Raw genomic sequence first — 14,005 nt, 5'->3', positions numbered from 1 at the left:
TCAAGACATACTTGGAAACGTTGAAACGTATTCTCCAGACGTTGCTCCCTCGAACTATCACTTGTTTCGATCAATGACAAACGGTCTGTCTGACCAGCACTTCCGGTCTTATGAAGAACTAAAAAATTGGACCGATTCGTGGATCGCTTCAAAAGATGACCAGTTTTTTCTACGCGGGAGTCGTACGCTGCCCGAAAGATGGGAGAAAGTAGTGGCCAGCGAAGGACAATACTTTGAATCATGAATGTATAACCAGTTTTTTACAATAAGGCCTCGAATTACGGAAAAAAAAACGGCGGAAACAAAGTTGTACGCCGAAGTAATTTTTGTGTGTATATCACATCGTTAACTTCGTCAGATTTTAGTATCGTGACAGGGCCTGGTGAATCACATAAGCACATAATAAAAGCTGAGCAATACTTTCTCGACTAAACGGTTTTCTTCAAAGACCCTTTATTCACAGGGAACTCCCTGTTTGTAAGACGAACAACTGAGATAACAGACAGTTCAGCGATGATGCATTTATTAATCATTCACCACAGTTCTCAATGCTGTAGGTACAAATTCCAAACTGTTCCTAAATGGTATCAGCCGAAGCAGTGCACTTGACATTACGAAGGTATCTAGGCGAGCTTTAAAATAAACGACCTGTATCATTGCAAGGCTAATTTGAGGAGTTTCTAATAATAGTGCATAAGTTGCAATGCATTGGTGACTACCATTTAACGTGATGCTTCCGAAATAAACGTGAAGATGATCTTGCCATTGATTGCGGTTTGTAGTGGTTAAACCTTTTGGTTCGGCGTGACTCCGTAACAGGCAATTGGGGAGTTCTTGAGGTTGGGAATTTTATGAGGAAATTCACGATTCAGGAAGGGACTTGAAGGAAGAATATTGAACTGTTTCGGCCGTTACTATTTGGTAGTTCTGCGAAAGTCGCCGAATCCATTGTCCATTTCTAGGTCTGGGATCTCTGAATGGGCTATCGAGTTGAATATACAGAGGTTTCCCAATTGTGGAGCAAAACTTCAGGAGCTGATAGTACTCATCAAAATAAAAATAAAAGTTCCTATAAACATTTATTTATTTATTTAATCAGACTGCAAAGCCATTTTACATTGATAAAAATTTTTAACAATAACAAATCTTCATTAAAATATACAAAAACAAAAATAAACAAGCACTCATCCATAAAGTCGAACTTTCAAGAAATACACACTTTCAAAATTTTTTTGTTATTATTAATTTTGGGCATTAGGCAAAATTAGATCCGAGATGCTAGCGGACTAGTGAGAGCTTGGGATATGAAGTTCTTCTTCAGGGTGAATAAAGATACTAAGTCCGAAAATGGTTCCTTTACGAATAACAGCCATCCGAGGTCTTTGTTTCAATCATACATTAATGTGCTGGTCAGCCGAGCCGTGTGTCATTGATCGAAACGAATGATAGTCCGAAGGAGCAACGTCTGGAGAATACGGCGGGTGGGGTAGGACATTCCATTTCAATATTTCCAAGTTTGTCTTGACCACCTTCGCAACATGGGGTCCTGCATTGTCATGCTGTAAAATCATATCTCTATTTGTATTGCGGTCGTTTGTCTTTAAACGCTCGGCTCAAACGCATTAATTGCGTTCGATAACGTTCGCCTGTGATTGTTTCAGTCGGTTTTAATAAATCATAATACACTACGCCGAACTGGTCCCACCAAACACTGAGCATGATCTTGGAACCGTGAATATTCGGTTTGGCCGTCGACGTGGAAACATGGCCGGGCTATCCCCATGATTTTCTGCGCTTTGGATTATCGTAATGCACTCATTTTTCGCCTTCAGTCATGATGCGATGCAGAAATCCCCTCCGTCTTTGTCTTGCAAGCAGCTGTTCACAAGAATAAAAACGCCGTTCAACATCTATCGGCTTCAACTCGTACGGCACTCAAATTTCTTGTTTCTGAATCAATCCCATGGCTTTTAGGCGTTTTGAAATGGCTTGTTGCGTCACTCTCAATTCTTGTTGCGTTTGTCACGAGTCTTGATCAAGTAATGCCTCCAATTCTGCATCTTCGAAAAGGTCAAAATCACCGTTCTTCAAACGTTGAAAGCACTCTTGGCACGTTCTTTCACGAATAGCAGCCTCACCATAGGTATTTGATAGCATTCGATGAGCCTCAGCCGCAGATTTATCAATATTAAAGCAGAAAATTACTGTTCAGAACCGAAAAATTTTCGAAAATACAATGCGTGTTAATACTTTTACATTCAACTGTGATTTTATGGTTAAACTAGGAAGAAACCACAATTTGGCAACGATGCTAGATAACGTTTTATGACGTCACGACACTGCTAAAATGAATAGATTGTACTCCATTCATTTATCACCTTCTTGAACTAGTCGACTAAACCATTTTTACAAAATTTTCTAGTTCTTGCGATATTAACCTATATCCTATATATGTCAGAATTCAAATGATTGATGGATAAATTATAGTGATGTGGCTTGAATGGAACTAAATGTAAAATTCGCAATATGAAATTCCCAACCTTTGAGTCTTAATCGCGAATAGGTCACTTAGCTAGTCTAACAAAGACATTAACAGAGTGTTCTCATATGAGTCCAAGGACTGTTGCTGAATCCAAAAATATAAGTTACAATACGAAGACAATAAAAGAAACTGCCATCGTCAATGCAAAGCCGATCATAATTTCTGCAATTCAACTTCACATTGAAATCAATAGTGATGAAATTAAACTTGATTTGAAGATCACGAAATAATGCCGACATCAACAATACCAATGTTTACTACGGTTGAATGTTGAATTAGCTATATTGTTGTTCATTAATCGTGATCTTAGATTTCTCATAACGAAATATGTACCGGTATATAATTAAAAACAATTATACAAAAATTGTACAGTAATTACTATTAGCTTATCGATTAAGTTCGATTAATTCGTGAGAAATATTCCAGTATTTTTCGAAAATTTGATAACGTACTATTATTCTAATTACATCATCATGAAATTCACAATGAATACTATGGTCCATTCATTTTAGCAGTGCTATGACGAGATCTATTGATCTCAAAATTTCATGTTGATCGCATCACCAGAACCATAGAACATTCAAGAAGAATATCACGAAAAATGTGAGTGTTAGGAACTATCAGCTCTTGTAGCCGAATTGGCGATATACCTACATACAGAGTTCAGTGGTCTGCAAGGGTACAAAGTTTCAAATTAAGTCTGCACCATGGCTAACTCCGTTATTATTAATGCTACAATGTCGGTTAAATGGGCAAACTAGTAGCATTTTTAGTGTTCTTCTCGATGCCGAAAACAAAAAAAAAATTGACAGTCGCGTTGTCATAATATTTCACAAAATGATATTTTTTTTAATGGAACACCCTATATTTTTTCATGCATTTCGATTCGTAATAACATTCTCAACAACAAAGCTCATTTGACTTTTTTCGTAAAGGTGAAAATAAGACAGTTGTATTAATAGGAAAAATTTATAACAAACCGATTTGATAAAGCGTTATAAAATATCGAGTAAATGGTCAAAAACACCGCCTTCTTGTTGAACACATTTTTGGGCCCTTCTATTGACACTATTGATTCACAAAATGAATGCGGCTAGCTGAATGGCTTTAAGATGGAAATTATCGCTTTGTCTATTAATATCAAATAACTTAGTGGTGTCGATTGAGTGATGCTACATTATGATCACGAGTTAACATCCCAGCGCATTTTTTTTTATTGTCTTATTTTGCTATTAGTAACAAAATATTGTCATTCGTATAAGTACAAAAAATGGTTGTTTGGACAATCATGAGGTTTATTCGCCAAAACAAATAAATATTTTATACTAGTGAAAGAAATGAATATTTCAAAATGAGTCGCTCATTTTCCACTTTAGGAAGAAAGGTGATACGAGCTTTGTTGTTGAGAATGTTATTACGAATCGAAATGCATGAATAAATATAGGGTATTCCATTGAAAAAGATATAATTTTATGGACAACGCGACTGTCAATTTTTTGTTTGTTTTCGGCATCGAGAAGACCACTAATAATGCTACTAGTTTGCCCATTTAACCGACATCATAGCATCAATAATAACGGAGTTAGCAATAGTGCCGACTCAATTTGAAACACCCTGTATAACAAATTGAAAGGAGGGAAAATAACAAATTCTCTCAGATTTGATTACGTCGTTAACTTCGTCAGATTTTAGTATCATGACAAGGCCTGGTGAATCACATAAGCACATAATAAAAGATGAACTACACATTATCTAGTAAACTTTTTTTTGTGGGACCCTTTATTCACAGTTTCTAAGAGAAACAAGTGAGGTAACGTTAGATTACTTTTTAAGCAGTAACAAGGAGTACTTATTTCGTTGCCTCCAAAACCTCACTAGGTCATTCCATTGCTAAAATGAGTGCAATATAGTTGTTTTTTTTTTTATAAAATATGGATATCCCGAGAATTTTATGATGGCATACTCAACGCGTCACATACAGGTTGGGTTAGAAAAAGCATTGTTACTAGAATATAGGTAAAAAACTGCAAACTAAATTGGGTTTGTCTAGTAAGAAATTTTAGTATCGGCATTGGCATTCGAAATACAGGGTGCTATATTTAGTGAAATTTATTTTGTTCTTTTGATCATTAAGCGATTTACGATATATTATTAATCCTTTTTCATGATACTTTATACCGCCAACAGTTAATTACTTCATCATTTTGAAATCAAAATTTTTGAGAAACTATACACAGTATAGAGTTTTATCAATAGCGCCTTCTTGATGTGAAATTAAATGACGTTCGAGTTCACATAGAGTTTTGAATAGGAAATTTAAACTCAAAAAAATTATGTTGGAATTTACTCGGTAAATTTTTACTTAACAAACCGAACTTACTTTACAGCGTTCTACCAATTCTATCGACGAGGCCACCTTTCTTCAGAACACCTTGTTCGTAAACAATGTCGGCTTTTCAGTAGAAAAGCAGAAATTCGTACGGGACCATTTAGGACCCAGACAGGATACCCATACTGAATTCCATCCAAATCGAATAAAAATTGTATAAGTCAAGGATGTTACAATAACTTGCGAACACACAGACAGACACCACAGTTGTTTAGAGCGGTCTCAAATGTATTCTGTTAGCGGAAATCCGAAAATATTCCTTTGGTAAACTCTCTCGAACTCATTGAAGTCTATGTGGAAGTCAAAACCACCCCTCATTCATTGTGCATTCGAAAAATGTTACATCTGCCGCAACATCCACATTGGAATAGTGCAATATAGTTGAACAAACATCAGGAGATTTGAAGCATCCCTCAAATTCATTGACTGTAAGCTCTTACTCGAACATACAGGCTAGAATCCCATCATAATTAATTGCCTTTCTGGTAACGTTGAACATACCAAAATCTCAATATAGGCAGCAAGCTAGAGTAAATACTGTTTGCTTTTATTGTTTCCTTAGTTTGCCCTAGCTGTTTACTCACTGCCAAATATAAATTTCCTACGTACTGCGAACTGATCTTTAGATAAGCACCCACAACATGGGATTAAGGGATCAATATCGGTGTCCTGTTATATTAAGGGGAGCATTAACTGGAACGCCTTTTGAATTTATTCATAATCTTTACGAGTAGAAAAAAAAGTGAAGAAAGCATTGATGCTGATTTTAGGAGGGAAAATATTGAAACCCATTAGTAATATGCCCATATGAAATTTTTCCCTAATTTTATAGAACAGAAAATTAAAATTCAATGGCATATTAGTTAAACGAATATTCATGCTAAATTTAGTAAGGATCTTGAGACTATGCGTAAGATTTCACTGGAATTTTGTGAGAATACCAAGTCCATCTATTCTATAAAGTGGAATATCCAAAAATTTAGCTTCCAAATACTGACACTTTTACAACGTAGTAGACAACCGACATAGCTTCTGAGCATTCTTTTGTTCCTATTAAGAAATAAATGACTCGTAATCCCGTAAAGATTCATCAGAGTGAAAATATGTGAAATTGTTCATTCCTTGAGAATTTCACCTTTTAAGCCTATTACTGAAGCGTATAACATTTCAATGAAATGTAAAGAAGTGTACATTATGGTGAAACGTGTACACCGGTTAATGTTATCTGAAAATATTACCCTAACAAATTTATTCACTTGACAATTTCCGTCAGTTCAATTGGTTCAACTGAAACCACCTGGTCATTGAACGCAGCAAGACGCATGAATATGGAACAAAAAGACACTTCATAAAACATTAATTGTTTCGAATTTCCATTGAGTCGATTCAGAAACGAATTCTTTGTCAGAAAACAAAGAGAAATTTAAAATTAAGCGATAGAAGATAGAAAGCAACACACATGTTACGTTTTTTGGGGTTTTTCAATAAGAATGATACAATGTAAAATGCTAATAATGGCAACAATGTATATTATTTTTTTAACATTTCTTAGGTCATTTATATTTAGTAATCATGGAAATATACACGCTTCAACAACGTACAGAAAATTGTCTAATCAAAATCAGTGCTCATTTTTTAATACTGAAAGGAAGTTGAGAGGAAATCGTCGAACACCCTTCACAAACAATATAGAATCCACCAAATCAAAACAAATGTATTACTTTTTCAAAGTATGGAAATGGAAAAATCTAATTCAAAAAAATCAATTTCACGGAGAATTAACTACTAACATGAAATTTCATTTATAGCTACAATGTGATTGAATTCAATATTTTTTACTGCAAAGTAGGTATGGTGCCAATAGTTGCAGAAAGTTTTTCGTATATACATTTAGGAAGATTGTATTTGAATTTTGGAACAGAATAACCAATTATGTGCTCAAACTGCGCACTAGCATCGTCTTTTTTTTTTTTTTTTTGGTAATCCTGTGTTATGAGAAGAAATAATAAACCAATGTTTGAACTAAACCAAAATAGTCAAGGATTTTTTTATCATCGCCAGCATCTTCAGTTCCTGTTTAAAGACAATTTTCCAGAGCTGCTCTTACAGTAACAAGAACCCGCAATAGGTTCGGCGACACATTTATAAGATGCCTCATGTATCTTAGATGGAAAATTATGAAATCAAACAAAGCCTGGAGGTTTATCAATATTAAGAAACTTTATTTTTTTTATTCTTCTTTATTTTGTTATGATTTATAGTAATTTAATTCATGTTTCTTTTTCAAAAAGTTTATATTTTCGGTTATTTTATAAAATAAGTTCAATAAATAAAAGTGTTTTTTGTAAGGTTCCTTCTCATTTCAGCATTTTTTTATTCATATGACACTACACAATAAAGCTATTTAAAATTAAGTAGATGGATATGATTTAAGTACTTGATAAATAAATACTTGACTTGAGATTGAAAAACTTTTACTTGACTTGAGCTCAACTTGAAATCAAGTCTAGCTCAAGCCAAGCCATGAATCCCTGAAAGTGATCATTAAACAATGGAAGCCATATGGAGACCTCAAATTTCATATACATAAAATATCAGTGGGGTACACTTTAAGAAGTGACCTAGTCATAATCTCAATCCTCGTTGTGGTATAGAGACTAAAAAAAGGAATTAAGTAACTAAGACTTGATAGGTAGGTATATGTACACTACAATACGGAAAATTGTCTTTATAGGTACAAAAAGAACAGTAACGAAGTTTATGGAAGACCCAGACTAGCCTCAAGACCAGAAGGGTAACAAGGAACGGACACACCCTGGCACAATATTTTCAATATTAAAATTATACAGGATGAGTGAATGTTCCTTTTATGTGAGCAAGCCAACTGCAAGGGCAGCTTTCCCTTCCTACGTTAACTCCCCTTGGATGGCCTCCTCGACAGATTCCAACTATTGGAAATAATAAGCCAAAATGAATATCCCCCATACACTTTGACCCATTGTTCGAGCGGTATCCGAATATCTAATCTGCAATCAAATTTAATGATACCATAATCATCGTCGAAACAAACGCTTCATTAAACCTTTCTAGGATTCAGTCAAAGTGCCCCTCAGATAATCTCGACGTGCACCATATGGGTTATTTAAAAGCTTCCAACAAACTTGATGCATACTCATTTGGTGAATAACTCAACCGGTCGACTGAATTGTAAATACAGTCAAATTGTACCACCGGAAAACGCCAAAACAAATGAATTATCATTTGCAGGGAGCCATCATGTGAAGCATATTCTGTCCCCGACATGATCTATCAAATTTGACATGAAGCGCGCGGAAATTAAAACATATCAGTGATACGATACTCAATTCGCGAGTTTCTCCAGAAAGAATGCACTTCTTATGTTCCATAGTGAATCAACGTTTCATATTAACTCAAAATATATTGAAATAAATACCTAAATATATCAGAAATTCAGAACACAAACTTCAAACGCGCCAAACCTTGTATTTCAGCAGGTAGAGACAAAAAATCATAAATATTCTGCTTATGATAAATTCGAGAATTAGGAAAAATATCATATTTCAAATATTCAAATTTACATATATTTAATCGGGAATCACTTATATAAATATATTTCATTCAATATAATTTATATCGATATAGGAAAATTGTGGATTGGAAGATATATCACAATTTGACAACGTAATCTAACCGTGTTGGGGATATGTAAAATTGCGTATACTCCCTCTACACTGAGAGAAGTGTGTATATGATATTATCGAAAATGCATTATAGTTAATAAATCATTAATTGGATATATGGACAAACAAATATTAGTTTCTTGGAAATAAATAATTTATTTGAAATACCACCAATAATCATCATTTATTATTACACTTAATTTATTTACGCATAACTTATATTAATAATGCTGAGAAATATACATTTGAAGGAAATAAATATAGTTGAGGTTAATATATCATTGAGTAATAATTAATAAACCTTATTTATATGTAATATGTATCCATCCTGAATAAAAATAATATTTCAATTCGGTAATGGTTGACGTATTTCTTAGATAATTATTTTGGTTGTTTTTATTATCCGATTGTTAGGGTCTGAGAAAAACCGTTTGCCAAACTAGGTAATTTTTTAGAGTTTATATTGAGGGTATCCGGGTTTAAACCCCTTCACTCTAACCACTGTTCTGCCAACATCACTAATAACTAAGCCGGTACTAAGATTTTATGTTTAAAAAGGAAATTCAAATCAAAGAAAAGTTAAAGGACAGATCCTTCAAGGAGATGCGCTTCTCTTTGAGGGATGTGTCCTTAAATTTTTCCACAAATTGGATCGCTAGAATTATGTTAGTTTGTTAATTATTAATAAATCCTATATTCTGAGTGAATAAATTATTGAATTCTTATGAGAGTTTATTCATAAATAGCCAATGTTCGTTAACTACCAGTTGAAAATTTGTTGACACTGAATTTATGTTATTTGTGGCAATAACGTAAGCTCATATAAATTATTTATCACCGAAATATATTGAATATTATCAAATACCTTGTAAACAAATATTTTATTCTCTATTAATAAACTTTTTTTGATGCATAATTCAACTATCAATGACTATTTCAAATATAAATCTGCTGTAATAGATATTTTATTTTATTTTGTGAATAAATAACCCCCAAATAAGTGCTTTATTAATAAAAAAAATATGGATTTCTCTCAGTGTATCTATGTTTATTACTCTATGGTGATTATCGAATTTGGGACACCTATACATACACATTTGGTGAGTAACCTAACCTCTCGACCGAATTGGAAATACATATAACCAAGACTTCCTAATGGGTTTTTTCGAGCAGTCTGGCTGCCTGTCTCAGTGGACCTTTGTTCGACCTCTCCAAGAGAATCGCTTGTTGCTAGTAACATTTTGACATCATGATTTGCAAATATAACGTGCATACACCTGAATTATGTGGAGTATCGAGGCATTATAACTGTATATTGGGAGAATATAATGTTCTAACTGTCGTCAAATTGCTTCACTTTATACAGAGGCAGCATTCATTAGTTCAGGTATTATGTCAGAGATTACACCGGCTGTTTTACAACTCTTCTTGTACAGAGGCTGGCCATGGCAAGAGGGTACCAATTTGAATAACTTTTAGCTTTTCAATTAATGTTATGGATGTTCATTTCTGACCTTCATATACTATTCGATACACTGGAAATTTACCGCTTAGAACTTGAAATGGGAACGTGAAATTGAAATTTTCAATTACTATTTAGTGTTTGATTGGAATTGTCAACTAGGTACACGATCATTCTATTTTTCTTGTAGTGATAAATTGAAAAGAAATTTGATATAAATCGCAATTGTTGGAATGGTTGGTCGCTATGGAAATGTATATGTCCATAATAAGTATAGTTTGACAACTTATGAAATATCTGACATTTTTTGGAAAAATATCAGATATATTCATATTATGGACAGTGATAGCGACTTAGAAGTAAAGGGTATTTTTTTTAAAGCTATAGAACTTTAAATTGCAATAAAACAACGATGGATTATTCGATTGACATGAATTTTATTCAAGATGGTCTTTCGATGACTTTTTCCAACATTTATGGCCGTATATCGGCAATAACACGGCGAATGTTGTCTTCCAAATGGTCAAGGGTTTGTGGCTTATCCGCATAGACCAATGACTTACCATAGCCCCACAGGAAGTAGTCTAGCGGTGTTAAATCACAAGATCTTGGAAGCCAATTCACAGGTCCAAAACGTGAAATTAGGCGGTCACCAAACGTGTCTTTCAATAAGTCGATTGTGGCACGAGCTGTGTGACATGTTGCGCCGTCTTGTTGGAACCACAGCTCCTGGATATCATGGCTGTTCAATTCAGGAATGAAAAAGTTAGTAATCATGGCTCTATACCTATCACCATTGACTGTAACGTTCTGGCCATCATCGTTTTTGAAGAAGTACAGACCAATGATTCCACCAGCCCATAAAGCGCACCAAACAGTCAGTTTTTCTGGATGTAACGGTGTTTCGACATACATTTGAGGATTAGCTTCACTCCAAATGCGGCAGTTTTGTTTGTTGACGTAGCCATTCAACCAGAAGTGCGCAGCATCGCTAAACAAAATAAAATGGACGTAGTGCGCGATACGTATTCCGCACAGAACCATTATTTTCGAAATAAAATTGCACTATTTGCAAGCGTTGTTCAGGCGTGAGTCTATTAAAGATGAATTGCCAAACCAAACTGAGAATAAATCATTTGACAGCTTTAAATCGGTCGCCATCTTGAACAGTAATGCCAACTTAAAGTTATATACCTCGAAAAAAACCCTATACCTACTCCTCCAGAAATAAGGGAGGTGGCAAAAAATATTGATTGTCAGAAAATGTGGAATGTATTATTCCCATTGAGAATAATCATTTTGCAATCAATGTAGGAAAATCGTTACTTTGCTGCTTAGGCAGGAAAAATAATACTTTGCTGATTGATATCTGCAAAATTAATATTTGTTGTCAATAGGAGAAAAACAAATTTATTTTTCAGGTACAACCCTTGCCAGTAATTTTGTCAGCTGCATCCCATTAGCGATCCACCCTCGTTCAAGCCTCAAAATCGGCACATCTGCATTCATATTCTGTTTGATCCATTAGTTTCTCGTTGACAGATATTGGTGCAAATGTCCGCTTTTATATATAGACTGTTCCCAATATCTCGCTCACTCACGATGGACGTAAAAGCCCCTGCATGTGGAGAATACCGATTTCGGATCATGATACGCTATCCTATATAGTTGTTCTCGGAGAGACAATGAGCAATAACAATTTTATTTCATTGCTCTTTTCTCTCACTCCTTCCAGCAATTCGATGGATCTGGGGTTCGTTAATATTTGTACAGATGCTCCTCTATCGATACTATAACCGCGTTCACACGTTGTTTTGTCAGTCCTACCAATACTATTAGGCCAATTGAAAAGTCCCCAGTCTTATGCACAGATGGCGGTGCTAATATTAGATCCACATGATTTTAAGTTAGTACCAACCTTCAAACGATACGTGTCAAAATTTGACAGCAGTCCGACCATTAGTTTGTGAGATATTGCGGTGTGAGTGAAGCTACTTTTGTTATTTGAAAAAAGATGGAAAAAAAGAATTTCGTGTGCTGATAAAATATTGCTTTTTGAAGGGAAAAATACGTTTGAAGCAAAATCTTGGCTTGATGAAGAGTTTCTGGGGTCTGCAGCAGGAAAATCAACCATCATTGATTGGTATGCTAAGTTTAAACGTGGTGAAATGAGCACCGAAGACGGCGAACGCAGTGGATGTCCAAAAGAGGCTGTCACCGACGAAAAAATAAAAAAAGTTCACAAAATAATTTTGAATGACCGTTGAAGATATCATCTGAACGTGTGCATCATATCATTCACGAATATTTGTACATGAGAAAGCTGTGTTCAAAATGGGTGCCGCGCGAGCTCACAATCGATCAAAAGCAACAACGTGTTTATGATTCTGAGCAGTGTTTGAAGCTGTTTAAGTGCAATAAACCTGCATTTTTACGTCGATATGTGACAATGGATTAAACATGGCTCCATCATTTCACTCCGGAGTCCAATCGACAGTCAGCTGAGTGGACTGCACACGATGAACCGAATCCAAAGCGAGGAGAAACACAACATTCAGCTGGCAAGGTAATGGCAGCAGAATTCCGGGATGCGAAAGGTATAATATTCATTGATTTCCTCCAAAAGGGCCAGACCATCAACAGCGATTATTATATAGCGTTATTGGATGGTTTGAAGGATGAAATCGTTAAAAAACGGCCCCATTTGAAGAAAAAAAGGTGCTATTTCATCAAGATATTGCACCGTATAACAAATAATGAAAACAATGGCAAAATTGCATGAATTGGGCTTCGAATTGCTTTTGCATCCACCGTATCACCAGATCTGGCCCCCTACCACTTTTCCTGTTCTCAGACCTCAAAAGAATGCTCGCTGGAAAGAAATTTAGCACCAATGAAGAATTAATCGCCGAAACTGAGGCCTATTTTGAAGCGAAAGACAAATCGTACTACAAAGATGGTATCGAATAGTTGGAAGATCGCTATAATGGCTGTATCGCCCTCGAAGACTACTATGTTGAATAGTAAAATAGAATTTTTCCAAAAAAAATGTGTTTTACTATGGTAGACCGGGAACTTTTCAATTCGCCTGTTACACCCACGACATACCAGAATCACGAAAAACAACCCTAGGACTTAACGCGAACGATGTGATATAGATCATTAAGAAAATTAGTAAGAGATATCTCTTGATCATCAAGACAAATAAATTAATTCTGAATTTTTTTCCTTTATTTCAAAATGGTTGTCCAAACTAGCAATGTTGTCGATAACAATGTATTCATCATCATAAACTAATAGTTAATGATAATTATCTCGTTTCCTAAATAAGAGCTGTATTGATCCTATTTATAGCTTGTTTAACGCTTATTGGGCTTTTGGCGCCAATATAATGCTTTGCCAACTCCGCCATAATAGTTGTTTGATGTTATTACCATATCCGTATACCGTGAATACCTTGAACAAGCATAAAATCGTATATATGGTACAGTTTTTTTTATTTAATATTCATTTTTCTAAAACTAATTCCAATCAAGGCTGAATTCATAAATTTTCCACGTTTCCCAACATATTGATATTCTGTATTGTGCTTGAACTTCTTCATACAGATCAAAAAATGGTAAATGATACTGGATCACATCCTTGCATAATATAATCAAGGATAATAACATGGAAGTGCAAGAGAACCTTGAACAAATAATTCTAATTACTGAAACATCTTCCAATTATATTCGATTTTCGTTATTAAGTCATTATCTCCCTCGATTTTTCGTGTTTTAATCTAGTTATCCGGATATCAACTGATACATTATTCATAGTATTATTATTAGATGATTATAATTCGATCGATTCATCTCAACTTTTTCTGTTTCAGATCCTCAGGGTGAGTCCACACTGAATATATTCAGAAA

General features: G+C 34.8%; 1 protein-coding gene across 3 annotated transcripts in view; it reads left to right on the top strand.

Annotated features, from left to right (window-relative positions):
• LOC123671960 (tyrosine-protein kinase Src64B) overlaps nt 1-14,005 on the top strand; it is a 76,037-nt gene that overhangs the window by 14,907 nt on the left and 47,125 nt on the right. For 2 of the 3 annotated variants that reach the window (XM_045605877.1, XM_045605874.1), the window contains one exon: nt 13,969-13,977. The exons of the other annotated variant lie outside the window; for it this stretch is intronic. The gene's annotated coding sequence lies outside the window, so the exon portion shown is untranslated. The remainder of the gene's footprint in view (nt 1-13,968; nt 13,978-14,005) is intronic. 3 annotated transcript variants of the gene reach the window in all.

Source organism: Harmonia axyridis, chromosome 2, assembly GCF_914767665.1.
Source record: "Harmonia axyridis chromosome 2, icHarAxyr1.1, whole genome shotgun sequence".
Taxonomy (NCBI): domain Eukaryota; kingdom Metazoa; phylum Arthropoda; class Insecta; order Coleoptera; family Coccinellidae; genus Harmonia; species Harmonia axyridis.
The sequence above is the reverse complement of the archived record's forward strand: the minus strand, read 5'-3'. Positions and strand labels throughout refer to the sequence as shown.